Source organism: Falco biarmicus, chromosome 2 (assembly GCF_023638135.1).
Source record: "Falco biarmicus isolate bFalBia1 chromosome 2, bFalBia1.pri, whole genome shotgun sequence".
In the NCBI taxonomy this organism is placed as follows: Eukaryota; Metazoa; Chordata; class Aves; order Falconiformes; family Falconidae; genus Falco; species Falco biarmicus.
The window spans coordinates 119,046,128-119,060,450 of NC_079289.1; the positions used below are offsets into that span (position 1 = coordinate 119,046,128).

General features: G+C 48.1%; 1 long non-coding RNA gene across 1 annotated transcript; it reads right to left on the reverse strand.

Moving 5' to 3' along the window:
- Nucleotides 1-8,515: 8,515 nt before the first annotated feature.
- LOC130144035 (uncharacterized) lies at nucleotides 8,516-13,877 on the reverse strand. The gene is made up of 2 exons (XR_008819993.1): nucleotides 11,843-13,877; nucleotides 8,516-11,064 (listed from the first exon to the last, which is right to left on the reverse strand). It is a non-coding gene; the product is annotated as an uncharacterized LOC130144035 (long non-coding RNA).
- Between the last annotated feature and the right edge of the window lie 446 nt (nucleotides 13,878-14,323).

Genomic DNA, 14,323 nt, shown 5'->3' on the forward strand with positions numbered 1-14,323 from the left:
ACATTGCTATAAGCAAGGTTGAGAGCTTTCTGCTGAGAGTAAAGAACAATTTGAATAATGCTAGTCTTTCACTTACTGGCTAGTTTTACTCTGTTCTTTTTCATTCCTGATCTTAAGTGGTTAAGAGTGGTTGTATCTCAGTACTCCATCCCAGAAGTGGCTGAGACATGCTAGTTATTCACATGTCTTAGCTACTGGTTGTAAAAATCAACAAAGATTAATATTTTAAGGTCAGAACTACAGAATAATTATTTCTAATAATATTCCTCTTGATGACTCACTAGTTGCAATTGTTCATTCAAAATATTTTCCCATTTCTCTGGCTTTCAAAGGATGGCAATACTTGTAATACCATCTTAGTGTTATTCAGGAGTAATGTGAAGAATTAAACTGTGGATTGTAGGCATCCCCTGGACCAAAAGTTTCCCATCCTTCCTCTCTTTTTAGGGCCAGCATTTCTCACTGTTACCTTGGGAGGGCTATTGGAAAGCTTTCAATTTTCAAAGTTGCGGGTCCATGAGCATTTTACCTCCTTTCAAAGAATCCATTTGGGAAAGAATACAAGCCGGTAGTCAGACCAAGGGAGACAGGCCGTTTGTGAAATTTTGCTGGAAACTAGTGCCAAAAAATGGTCAGAAGGTTTCAAGAGGTTTGGCAGCATCTGTTGATCATTGTTTCCTCTGTTATAGGAAGTGCACAAGTTCCCAGTATGATGGCAGGAGGGATTTCTGCCGAGTTTGACAAATGCTATCAAACAACAGGAAAAACAATGGAAACTCTGTGATCTTAAGAGTGTCATTCATTAGTTTTGTACTAATCTGTCTAGCAGCCATTTCATTACAGCCCTCTGTAGAGTGCACATATTATAAGCTCAAGTGAAACATACTTGAAGATTTTCATTATCTTCAGCTCTATGGTACTGGCAATGAAGAATAAAAAATATTGTTATGAAAAGACTTTGTTCCGGGGGCAGGAAGGTACGCTCGAGGTGTGGCAGGCTTAGAGAGTTTTTTTTGCTGTGAGTATTCCAGTCCTCTGACATTTCTGTTTGAATAAGAATGTACTTAACAATGTGTTTGGGTTGGTGAGATCTCTGTTGAAAAAGAGAATTGTGTTAGAGAAGAAAAACAATCCTGTTGTGAACAGGATTGATATGCAGGTAACAAATCTGAATGGATGGAATGGAAAAGCTTCCTTTAAAAAGCTCTTCTGTATTACCTTTGCTTAAATACAGAAAACACGCCTTTGCATAGATATATTCCCTTTGTCCCTTCTAGTTAATCCTCATGCCTCTCAGGTGCCCAGCATACTCTGTGATGACATTTCGCTCCAAACACTTGAAAATCTGACAACATGACCTGACTGTGGCTGCTGTGGTCCGTCTGTCTGAGCTTCTGCTAACCGGGCTGGAAGCTACCTGGTGCCTCTCTGCAGAGTGCCACGTGCAAGCAGGCGCTGCCGGCAGCCCCGCTGGCACGGGTGCAGTGGAGGAGTCAGGAGGAGAGCAGAAGCAAGAAGCTGGCCCCACTGACCCTGTCGTACAAGCCTTCGCATCCCTGCAGAGTATTTTAGCAAACCCCGTAGGAGACTGTAGAAAGCCGGGCAGACTGAATTTGCTATTACGGCTGCATAGGGAAGGAAGGTGAACATCGTGGTGCTCGTCACTCTCCTGCTAAAAGCAGCTAAGCAAAATTCAGTGCCTCATTGATTGCTCTAATCAGGGGGAGGATAAAGTGCTGATGAAGCCAGGTGGTAACTTCTGTGCCCACAGTGAGTCAAACAAAAAGTAGAAAAAAAACCACACAAGCTGCTCACAAATTCAAGGCTTCTCCTGGTAGACTTGATCTCTTGGCTTGTTCTTGGAGTCAGGCTAAATGATCTTGTGAGTTGGGATTAGCTTTCCTGCCTCACCCGTGGTTTTGAGATCGCCACCGCTTCTCTCTTCATAGGCTGTAACCTTTATGCCTAAAGCCTCAGCACTGTAGATGGATCTGCTTATCTCTTTGTGTGGAGATGTCTTTGTGTTGCAGCTTTCAAAACCCCTTATATTTTGACCACCTGCTTCTGCAAAGAAACTTCCTTCTTATCTGCATCTTGAAGAGCTGTATTGATACCCAGAGTTTCAAAGCAGCGTAACTTGACCTTTACCAGCGTAAGGTTTGGCTAGGAGGAGGGAACCTTTTATTTGTGAAAAAAAGATGTTCTGTCCAGGGGTGGAAGAAAAGAAGAAACGCGAGAAGGTACAGCCACAGGATGTAGCCTTTAGAAAGCTATAATATTCCCTGTAGGACCCAGATTTTTATCCTGTGGCCACATACTGTGACACCCGAATTTGCCATTCCTGGTTTTAAAGAGTGATCCCAATGTAAATCTTCAAGAATATAGCAATGAACAGGACCATTAGCATACAGAAAGATCTCTCTGCGCAACGATAAGTCTGCATCTGAGAAGAAACATGGCATTTATTTTTCAGTTACCCAGAATACAAAATACTAGTTTGTCAGAGCAAGGGACCTTCTGAGAAGCAGAAGATGGAGCTTTGCTGTGATGCAGAAAATTCAACAATGGTAAAGGGCTATGAAGTCTTTTTATGACACTCCATTTTATGGTTCCTCCCAGAGAATGCTGATACCTCCTTTTCACTGTCTTAAGTGTGCTCGCTCCATTATACAGATCCTGATCTTTAAACCATGCTTTGGCAAATGTATCCTTTGTGGCACTTCTGTGATCAATTATGCTTTACTCAGTGCCATAATTGTTTACAACACGCCACAGTCTTCCACTGGGTGAAAACACATTTATTACAGACAATGGTGCCAGTGCTGGTCTGTTCGTATTGGCCATTTGAAAACAAAAGCCAGACAAAAAGGCGTCTGTTTTCGGCAGCCGGTCAGGTTAGTACTGGAAGTCACTTCTTGGTGCTTTTCACCCCGTGTTGGAGAACAGCTGCCAGCACTCAGGGTCCCCTTTCATTCAGGACCACCGGCCTAGAAGAAGCATCCTGGTGGACTAGTTTTGGGGCTAATTTGAGCATTGACCTCACCTTTCACAAGCTGTGCAGGCAAGTTTTCACACTGAGTCATTAAAGCCCTACAAATGGTTTGTACAGTTAGAACAGCCAAAGGTGTCAAAATGAGTCCTATTTTTCAAGTGACAGTTGCTATTTTGAGCGGCTGTTTTGCATTACACTTACCAGGACACCCAGGAACCAACGGTGTTTAAGCATCCCTGCTGATCTCCATTCCCACCACATGACCAGCTAGGGCAGTTACATCACTCCTATTGCTGCTCTTCCCCAGAAATCATATTCCTGGGTGCGTGTGTCACCTCATCAGGAGGAAGCAACTGCAGATTCCTATGTAAAGTTGCTTCAGGCGAACAAGGGCATTGCTGTCAGTGGCCAGCCCGAATCGCAGACCGCATACCCCGTGCCTCTGCCTTGGAGAGACCTGAAAACGGGACCCTACGGGCATCTGCAACAGTACCAGCAGCGTGCAAAGCAAAGGCAGACAAGGTTAAGGACCATAAGCACTCCCGTGGAGGATGGACTTGGATGACAAAAGCTGGTGGGTGAGAGAAAACAATTGGGCATGGCCAGACAGAGAAACACTCCTAGAAAAAAACCAGGATGGCTGCCGTGTGGGAAAAGTCATTGGTGGCTGGATGAGGTTGTTTCTGCGATGCAAAGGGACATAAGGTGGCAGTGATTGCAGAGAAAGGAAGCAGAAGCACCGGAGCAAGTGTATTTGCTATGAGAGTGAACAGCAAACGAAAAGCATAATTGATAGGAAAAGGTGCAGCTCGCTTAAAGGAAGGGGGGAAAAAGGTCTCGAGGGTGGGTAGAACAAACTGGTATGAAATCAAAGTTCACTACAGCCTTAACATAAGCTAATGTAAGTCACAGTACGTTCCCCCCAGCGTATGCGCACACACAAACACCCCAAACAAACCAACCTTATGTTTACCAGAACTACCTTTGATGTCCAAAAGCCGCAAGAGGAAATCAAAGGAAATAAGGAGACGTGAAAAAACAGGGGGAAACCAAAAGGTTAGGTGAGGACGGAGGCAAAGCGGCTTCAGAAACAGATACACAAGCAAAGGAAATTATAAATGGAAGGGGGGGGGAGGGAGGCAGAGCCCAGTGAGCTGAATACGCTGGGATAATACTGGTTTTCGCATAGACCTCCTTTGTAAGCAGGTCTTCCAGCTCTGGTCTGTGAATAGCTGGAGCTGTTCCAGCTGTTATCCAGGGAGAGACTACGTTATCTGCTGCAGCCCCAAAGAAAGAGTTCAGCACAGTGTAAACTGTTGCAGAGTACAAGCAAGACCCTACTTGAAACAGCTACAAGTCGATAAAATCATTGCTGTTTGGCTACTCCCTTGAGCAGAAAGGGTAAAAAACCTTCCTACAGTAACTCTTTCCTGAGCACTGTTCTCCTCCTTGCCTTTTTCCTCCCTCTTGGGAGATGAACAGCATTTATCTGCTGCTATCCGGTAGATAAACAGGATTTTATTCTTGGATTTGGTACAGCCAGTATAATTTTTGCAAGCAATAGGGAAATTTCAAAGAAACCTAAAGCTGGTTTACAGGGTTTTTTCAGTTCAAGGGGTAACTCTGGTGGACTTCCTGTTGAACACTTCCTTTTTTTTTTCCTGTTTGCAAGTGCAAATTGGCTGTTGAAGGGCAGAACCCACAATTACCGCTTCAGGCAAGTTTAAAGGCAGTTCTATTTAAATAAAGTTAGTTGGAAAAACATCCATTGGAGACCTGCTCCTTGAGAAGAGCCATAAGCTAAATTTAAAGTTGCTTCATATAACTCAGAAAATAACTTCTTCCTTGTTTCTTCTTTGTCCCTACTCCAAAACTGAAGATTTGTGACAACATGTTGGTTGAAAATACTCTGGTGTAACCAAATTCAGGTGGAGAAACGGCCACATGACGAGACCAAAATGCTGTCCTCGAAGCAAGCCAGTTGCAGAGCTCAAGCTAGGGTTCAGCTGGAGTGCTGCCTGCCTCCCTGGCATCCTGCCCCAGAGCCACAGACCAACCATATGTCCCCATGCCTGGACCTGTGCCAGCCTGCCTGGGAAGACTCCTGGCTCCACGGAGATCCACCAAGCTGGAGATGGCGATGCCTCATGGGCTGCCTACACCGGCTCCGAAAGCCTCGTCCCAGCTTTAACAGCCCCGTGGGTGGCCATTGGGGTGAAGCCTGCCTGGAGGTGCAGGAAAAACCAAACACGCAGCCCTGGGACCTCAGTGTTACTGCTGGCTTAGGCAGATCCAGCGAGCGGCTGCCGCAGGTAGGCTCAGTTGCCCGTTTGGTTTCCTCGCCTGCACCTTTCTAACCAAGCCCGCACGGGTTGCCCACGTGCAGCAGCATGACGAGCTGGAACAGCTCACAGATCCGGCTGAAAACCAATGCTGCGGGACCCCCCTGCCCAGCCCCCTACGCAGCCGGCTCAGCAGCCCCTGGGGAAGAGAAGGGACAGGAGACAGAAGGCAGGCAGGCACAGGGGAGCGTTTGCTGGCAATCCACGGCTAAAGCAGCTGGCGGGCTGGCTGCAGCCTGCAAGGCTGGCCGCTGATCCCCATCAGCCACCGACGGCTCCCGCCAGTCCTGAAGGGTTTCACCAAGCAGGCAGCCCAACGGTACGTAATAACTAAACCACTCTGCTAATTACTCCCGTACTTAGCGTTTCTTACATTTGAATTTGCTCTTGAGAAGTCCTGTCAGAGAAAAAATTAAGTGATCCCACCTCCACCTCACAAAAGGTTTTCATTTCGAGAGAGAACAGATTCCTTGCTCCTCACGCCCCTCCAGGCTCTCTTGAATTTGATTTTGAAAAAGACCTTCACAGCTAAATTAAACATTGGACAGGAGAATGGCAGAATGCCAGGCACTTTATCTCATAATGTTATAATAAAGATCTCCTATAATATTATTACCCCTTTATACTCATTTTGGCTTTTTCCCTGTTGTCTTGGAACACCTCCTTTGTCATTCATTGATTTTATTCTTGATAATAGTGTTACCCTGAAACACTGGATAGACTGAGGCTCACGCACATAACCGTACAAGAAGAGAAGCAATCACATTCACCCACGGTGCTTCTCAGTGCAACATCCGCTGCCTTCAGTGGAAGTCGCACCTCCTCTCTCCATCGCGGGCTCTAATACATGCGGAAACTGGGAGCTCAGGGAGCCTAAGCTAAAAAAGACCAGAGGCTGAGGAAGCAAGAGAGTAGGAACCACCGCATACGTCTGCCCCCTTCCCCTGGCATCCATCCACGCCTGGGCACTGTCACTACAGGGCACGTGGCTAAATCGCTCTTAGGGCAGCCCCAGCACCGCCAGTTTCATATGTTACACAGCGCCTGAATTTGGCTATGGAAGTCATAAGAATTCGAATGTGAATCTCATGGAGTTTTTGCCATCGACTGAAGCTTTGTGATTAGCAAACTACACACCATCACAGATCATACTGCGCACTCACTGGGGAAACATTCCTCAGTCAGTTCCATTTCCCTGTTGAAGCAGCTTTATGCGCTATTCATAATGCTGTATAGAAATGGCATACATGACATTACATGCACATAAAGATTCCCTAAAAAAATGAAACACTTGCTAATCTTGTGGGGACATTGTGCTAAAAGTAGTGTATCCATCAAAAGAAAACCAAATTCCATTTCATGCAAGCTCATCAAGAAAACATACACAATATGCAACCATTTCACAGCTGCCAAAAGAGATCAGCCTAATTTCTTTTTTTAGCTAGAAGGGGAAATCTAACCAGGCAAAGCTGTTAGAAGCCAAGAAGACTATTTAAAAAAAAAAAAAAAAAAAAAAAACCACAAAAAAAACAACCAACAAAAAAAACCCCAAAACCAAGTAGAAACCATTCACAGTGTCATCCAAAGACAGAAGAGTTTGTCAGTGAAATGCATGCACTGGGCCAAGTGGAATACTTGTGATATTAATCTGGCTGCTCGTGATGCACGTCAGTTAGAGAATTTGTTGGCACTGGGTTGTTTTGTAATCCTGGGAACTACAGCTACAGGAAACGTTTTGTACAGTTCTGTTTCTGGTATTCCTCTGTCCTTATCTCTCCCATCCTTCCCCTTCTCTGTCCCCTTCCCAGCCCTCCCCCATGCAACAACTGGTTGCATGCTAACAATATTTCTCTTTGTGCCTATGCGACTGCCGTTAGATCCATGCATATCTCATGGAATTTGAGGCTATCATCTGTCTGCATGTACTGGGTAGTCAACAACTCCCACAGACCAACCATTCTCCTCACCCCACCCAGCATTCATTTTCTTAAAAATATCTCAGGAATGGTTATGAGACCAGTGATGTGGAGACCAGTGATGAGTGCCATTCCTCAAGGGTCGGCACTGGGACCAACGCTGTTTAACATCTTTGTTGGCGACATGGACACTGGGATCAAGTGCACCCTCAGCAAGTTTGCTGATGACACCAAGCTGTGTGGTGGAGGAGGGAAGGGATGCCATCCAGAGGGACCTTGACAGGCTTGAGAGGTGAGCTCATACAAACCTCAAGAAGTTCAACAAGGCCATGTACAAGGTCCTGCACATGGGTCAGTGCCATCCCAAGCACAAATACGGGCTGGGCAAAGAACGGATTGAGAGCAGCCTGGAGGAGAAAGACCTGGGGGTGTTGGTGGATGAGAAGCTCAACATGACCCGGCCGTGTGCGCCTGCAGCCCAGAAAGCCAACCATGCCCAGGGCTGCATCACCAGCAGCGTGGCCCGCAGGGCGAGGGAGGGGGCTCTGCCCCTCTGCTACACCCTGGTGAGACCCCCCCTGCAGTGCCGCGTCCAGCTCTGGGGACCCAGCACAAGAGGGACACGGACCTGTTGGAGCGAGTCCAGAGGAGGCCACAAAGATGCTGAGGGGGCTGGAGCCCCCCTGCTGTGGAGACAGGCTGGGAGAGCTGGGGTTGCTCAGCCTGGAGAAGGCTCCGGGGGGACCTTAGAGCAGCTTCCAGCACCCAACGGGGCCAACAAGAAAGCTGGGGAGAGGCTTACACAAGGGCATGTCGTGACAGGACAAGGGGTGATGGCTTTAAGCTGACAAAGGGGAGATTTACATTAGATATTGGGAGGAAATTCTTTACTGTGAGGGTGGTGAGACACAGGCTGCCCGGAGCAGCTGTGGGTGCCCCATCCCTGGCAGTGCCCAAGCCCAGGCTGGATGGGGCTGGGAGCAGCCGGGGCTGGGGGAAGGAGGCCCTGCCCGTGGCAGGGGGGTGGGACTAGATGCTCTTTAAGGTCCCTTCCAACCCAAACCATTCTGTGATTCTATGAAATTAGTGCCAAGAGAAGCCCTCCCACTCACTTCCCCAACCACCCCCAACTCACACACTATTAGAAACCCATTGTTGTGGTTTAACCCCAGCTGGCAACCAAGCCCCACGCAGCCGCTCGCTCACTCCCCCCACAGTGGGATGGGGAAGAGGATCAGCAGAGTAACAGTGAGACAACTTGTGGGTTGAGACAAAGGCAGTTTAATAGGTAAACCAAAAGCCGTCCATGTGAGCAAAGCAAACCAAGGGATTCATTCGCTGCTCCCCAAGGGCAGGCAGGGGCTCAGCCATCCCCGGGACAGCTGGGCTCCAGCACACGTTGCAGTTACTTGGGAAGACAAACACCGTAACGCTGAACGTCCCCTGCTTCCTCCTTCTTCCCCCAGCTTATATACTCAGCGTGACGCCATACGCTATGGAACATCCCTCTGGCTAGTTCAGGTCAGCTGTCCTGGCTGTGTCCTCTCCCAATTTCTTGTGCTCCCCCCAGCTCTCTCGCTGGCAGGGCCCAAGAAACTGAAGAGTCCTTGACTTGGTGTAAACATCACCCAGCAACAGCCAAAACCATCGGTGTGTTATCAGCGTCGTTCTCACCCCAAATCCAAACCACAGCACAGCACCAGATACTAGGGAGAAAATTAACTCTGTCCCAGCTGAAACCAGGACAGCCATTCAGCCCAAAGACAAGCCAGGTGTTAAGATCATTTGGAAAAAATGCGTATTTGGACTGTGGGCAGGGTGGCTGGATTATCCTGCCCCGCAGGAGAATAAGAGGCACTGGGCCGAGATGGAGGGAGGACAAGGGCTGCACAGTCCTTGCCCTGGCTCCACTGGGAAGCAGAGTGGAGAGCGCACAGGCTCCTCCTGGGGATGATGGCAAGCAAGCTGCCATATAAAAGACGGCTCCAGGAGGCCTTGTGCCTTGGATATACACCTAGCAATCAAACCTTTTCCACTCTCTGGGAGAGGGCAATTAATGACTTACTCTAGGAGTAAGTGATCCCGACTTACTCTTGGAATAAGTGACCCATGCCCAGCTTTGGATCCCGGTGCAAGTAGCCCTTACAGACACTACGGGGATATGCTTATGTTTTTCTGTGACTGTGGTGCAGTCACTCTTCAGTCCTGTGTGGCTTTCAGCCGCTTAATTAACCTCTTGGGAGCTCAGTCACTGCCTCTGAACAGGGGGATGTATCCCTAGCTAGGTATTCCTCAGGTGAAAGAAGTGATATTGTTATAATTACTACAGCACCATCTTGCAAACGGACTGCTTGTGCTTCGTTACCTACCACAGATTTAATCCATGAGCATAACAGTCTTCCCTCTGTGTTTTCACAGCCTGGCTCTTCAGAAGGCCCTTTGTTCCCAACTACAGTGATAAATGGGTTTTAGCTTTATTTTTTCAGAGGGAAGCTTATGTGATTGTGCTGTCTGTCATCTGCCTATGCTGATAAGTTTTTAACTGCCACAGCCAATTATAATTATTTCCAAAGAAAAAAATCACTAGAGGCAGACATCTCCATGATGATTGTATTTCTATGGATTTTATGAAAGACAGCAGCAGCCTGGGCTGGGGCTGGGGAAGGAGGAGGGAGAGGACAGAGCGCAAGACCGCACAGAGAACGTGCCATGTCAAGGGAACCTGGGAGGCCCCAGCAGATGCTCAGCCCGTCGTGGCCGAAGGCAGCCAGCCAGCCAGTGTGCAGGCGCTGGAGTCAGTCGGCATGGGTGTCCCTCCAAACGGCTCGCAAAGATGTGCTGCCTCCAGCCCGCTGGGTATCACTGCACAGGGGACATCACCGCGCCTGCAGCTGCCGCGGTGCAGAGGGGGAGCAGGCACAGACCTTTCTTCTGCCGGCCGTGACGGAGGGAGAAGATTTTGTTGTTTTGATACAGGGAGTGGCATTATTTTGCCTTGGGCCCGTACTTGCAGGTTGCAAAACCAGGATGGCGGCTGGGCTGGGCCACGCTGGTGGGTGCCTCCAGGGAGGACAGACTGGCTAAATGCAAGGCATGGTTAGAATATGCTTCGTGCTGTAGCACACTGAACGTGATAGGTGCATTAGTCACAACTACTTGTGACGTGGGGGACAATGTGTTCTGTGTGCTCAACCTGCCAGTACACTAATGAAAGCTGCTAAGGCCAGGTTTGTAAATGCATTTAGGTGGCTGAGCCAAGACATTTGAAGATAGGAAAAGCCTAATTCTTTTTGACATCAAAAGGGATTCTGACTTACACTGCGTGGAAAGTCATGCCTTTAAACAGCTTGCAAGCTATGAACCTTTCTTCTTAAATATTTTAGAAGAATTTTCCCTCTCTCCAAGTGAATCTTGACTGAAATGAGATGTTTCTGGAACTGCCCTTGAGAACTGAGTAGAATATTACAGTTTTTGTTTAACCAAACCATTCCCTGCAATGATACATACTGTTTCACCATTACAGAACTTTCTTGGAAGGGGCAAAACGCCTAGGGTGAAAGCAGATCACCGTCTTCACCACCTATAAGCGCGTTGATAATCTGACCCATTTCTCCAGAAGTCTCACGTAAGTGGAGGGCAGCTGCAGATAACACCCAAGCTGTCTCAGGCAGTGGTCTGCAGCGGGTGTTCAGTGACCTCAACTGCAAATCTTCTCACTCGTAGCAGGAAAGTGTTTCACTGGCTGGGTTGTCAGTGGCCACAAAGTCACTAAAGGGCTGAGCTGTGTGATGAATCCCAGCAGCTACTGTGGCAGCTGAACAGAGAATGCAAAACAAAAACTGAAATGCAAAAAACCGGCATTCAGATACACAACAGGAGCAGAAAGAGAGTAAGTCAGGCAGGGGAGGGGGGAGCATGAAAGAAGCACTATTTCCCTAAAATAGTTTTGAAATGGAAGAAAAATGACTGCATTTTAGCCCTACCAAACAACTGTGAAAAGTTAGCGCTTTTTCACAGCATTGCTTTATTTTTTACTAGGTCTCCAGCCACTATTACTCAAAGTCAATTCAGGCTTTGGTCTTTGGAAACATTTTTAATGTGCTAGTGCTTAGAAGGCCATTAATATTTATAAATGTCACTTGAATCCCATTTTTACCCTCTCGCTCAGGCAGGATCTCTTGTAAGAAGAAAATATTGTTGCTTTTCTTTTCCACTTTTTTCCCCCCACCGTTTTGTTTTTTTAAAACTATAGTAAATTCAGGGTCGAGCCTGTTCTAAAAATGTCATATTCTATAGAGCTGCGATGTACAGTATTGGTAGCCTGCCTATGCCCCCGAGACAGGTCTCGGAGTTAGATCTCAGGCCTGGAGAAATGGAGTCTATAATCAGCTCTGCCACTGGCTAATTATGCAACCTTAGTCAGTTCTTTAACCTCCGCATGCCTCGGTTTCCATATCAAAAAAGAAAGGGATCACAGGCTCCTCGATGAGTGCTTCGCAGCAACTGAAGGAGAACAAGGTATCACCCATCACGTTGCTGCAGCACTGTGACTGCTGGGTACGGATGGTTTCTGCGAGTGTTATGATCCCTACGTTGAGCGAGTCCAGGAACACAGATGGAGGTCTGGCCGCTGCATTTCTTGCTGATGGAGACAGCCCTCACACTCAGTTTGACAAATCACAGCTACAGACACCCTTTGCTTTAGGCATGCAGGCTTTTATGTCACTCTTCAGCATGTTCCTGCCAGCCACAGCAGTTGCTGCCTCCTGCACATTGGCTTGTCTATGTGATTCACGCCTGTCGCAGCTTTGCTTGCTGACCCCGATGATCGAAGGCGCTCCAAAGAGCAGTAAAAGAGCAGATCAGTGCCTAGTAGTGGGAATAAAGTAGTTGCCTAATTTAAAGACCAAAAGTGTGCGTTGGAAGTCATAAATGAGGTACTCACGCACAGTTTTCAAACTATATGATGTATTGCTTTTGGAGCACTTGGGCCCAATAAGCAAGTCAGAGACGGGTCTGTCCTTTTCACAGCTTCTGAGGTGTGTTTCTGTGCCAGCTTCTAGGGTGTGCACACACTCCACGCATTGGGTGGAGTACCGCAGGCCAAAAGGAGAGGGAAGTGGTCACGGTGATGTTAGAAGAGGTGGTTAAAAGCATGCAGCTCTTCCATTACAGCAGGGTTGGCTTTGTGTACCTGGCTCGGAAAGGAAAGCAGCAAGTGCTTAAACCTTTCTCTCAGCAAGCATCAGAACTGCCCTGTGCAGCCCAACCCTGCTTCCTGAAACCATCAGCAAGCAGAGGCATTGCACACTTTTCTCAGCAGCAGAAGGCAGAGCATTACAAGACAAAATATTGCAGATGCACACCTAACTGGATGGCACAGCTACCCCCCCCCCAAAAAAAAAAAAAAAAAAAAAATTCAGGGAAATGGCATGCATGGAGAGTTATCTGTCGGGGTTCAGTAGCATTGGAGACAGCACCTGACAGAGAGCAGCACTCTCACACACAAGACTCCTGGCTGCCTGAAATTTCCCATGCGCGCCGTTTTGCTTTTAGGCTAGTGTGGGTGTATTATGTGCTACCTTAGCAACAGCGACAAATGCGTGCTGCAGCTGTAGCCTTCTCTTCTTTGCAGGAGGAGGTGAGCTCCCCCACTTTTCTTACAAACATGTGGCACAGCTCCCCACAGAGCCGACCCTGTCCCCCAGTGTCTGCCTGCAGCTCTCGATGCGTTGGCACTCAGGCTGGGTGCAGATGCGTGAGCTACAACTAAAGCAGACATGTCTTCCCTACTACCCTCTGCTCCAGCCTGTTTCTTCTGGCCTCCAGAGAACATCATCTGAATCAGTTTGGCAGGAGCAGGATCAGCTGCTTCATGCCAGCCCCCTCCATCGTTCCTGGAGTCAGACGGCTCCCGCTGCTCAAGGCTTTTTACCAAACATGAATGCTGGAGGATGTCCGAGTGCTTTATGAGTATCTGCAGAAAACAAACGCAGTACTCAAGGCACCGGTATCCATTAATCGCTCATGGAGGGGCTGGGGAAGAACTTAAGAGGACAGAACCTCAGCGAGCAGGTGGTGGGGCGGGGGGAAGAACCCCCCAAGCCATTGTTAATGCACCAGCTAAAAACCACCCTAAATGTAGTAAAAGCACGTGAGACACTAAAACTATGGCAATTCAGTTTTTCACAGAGTTTTGACTCTGCCCTGGCTTTTGTCCTGTCGAACTTTGGGACTTGTAAAAACATAAATATATGTAGTTCTATGTGCACGATGCCCAAATCTATTTAAGTCCTGTTTTTAATGCTTCACCAACACATATGCCTGAGAACAAAATATGCATTTAGAGTGCAAGTATTTATAGATCCAAAATCTTGAGGCAATTCTACTGTAAATCGGCAAAAAAGTCCTAAAGAGGGCTACTTCAGGAGGGAAAAAAATAGAATTTGTTAAAACAGTTCTTAAAATAGTTAAGCGTTACTGAAAGGAGGTAGAAAGAGCATTTCTCCCCACTTCTAATGGAAGGGCAACAAGAAATCGCTTAGAGAATCAGTGTTTTGTGCTGTCTTAGAAAGCCTGGCGGCCCGGCGGAGCAGGGCGAGTCACCCGGCGGCCGGCGCTTGGCGGGAAAGCCCCCTCAGGCACCGCGAGCCCCCCCCGGGGGGGGATTGACCGCGTTCAGGATCAATAAAGCGACCGGGGGGAGCCGCCGGAGCAGAGGGAACGGGAGCCGAGCCGCCCTGTCAGCGCTTCCCCTTTCGTTGGGCTCGGCACCCCCCTCGTCGCGGCCCCGGCCATGTTAGTCCGCCATGTTACCCAAAGCGCGACCTTCGCCGCTGTGCGTGCAGGGAAAAATAAACCATGACTGTGGAGCTCAAGTGGCCAAGCAAAATGTGTCCCGATAATTACTAAAGAAATAAAATAAAATAAAAACCCCAAACACCACCCTCAAAAAAATCCACCCCAAACCCAAACAAAACCGAGCTTTGTTGAAGCTGTTCCCGCGGGCTGTTCTGGCTCCCCCGAGGAGGGCGCGGGACTCTCTTCCCACCCGCGGGGCCCAGCCCGCCCCA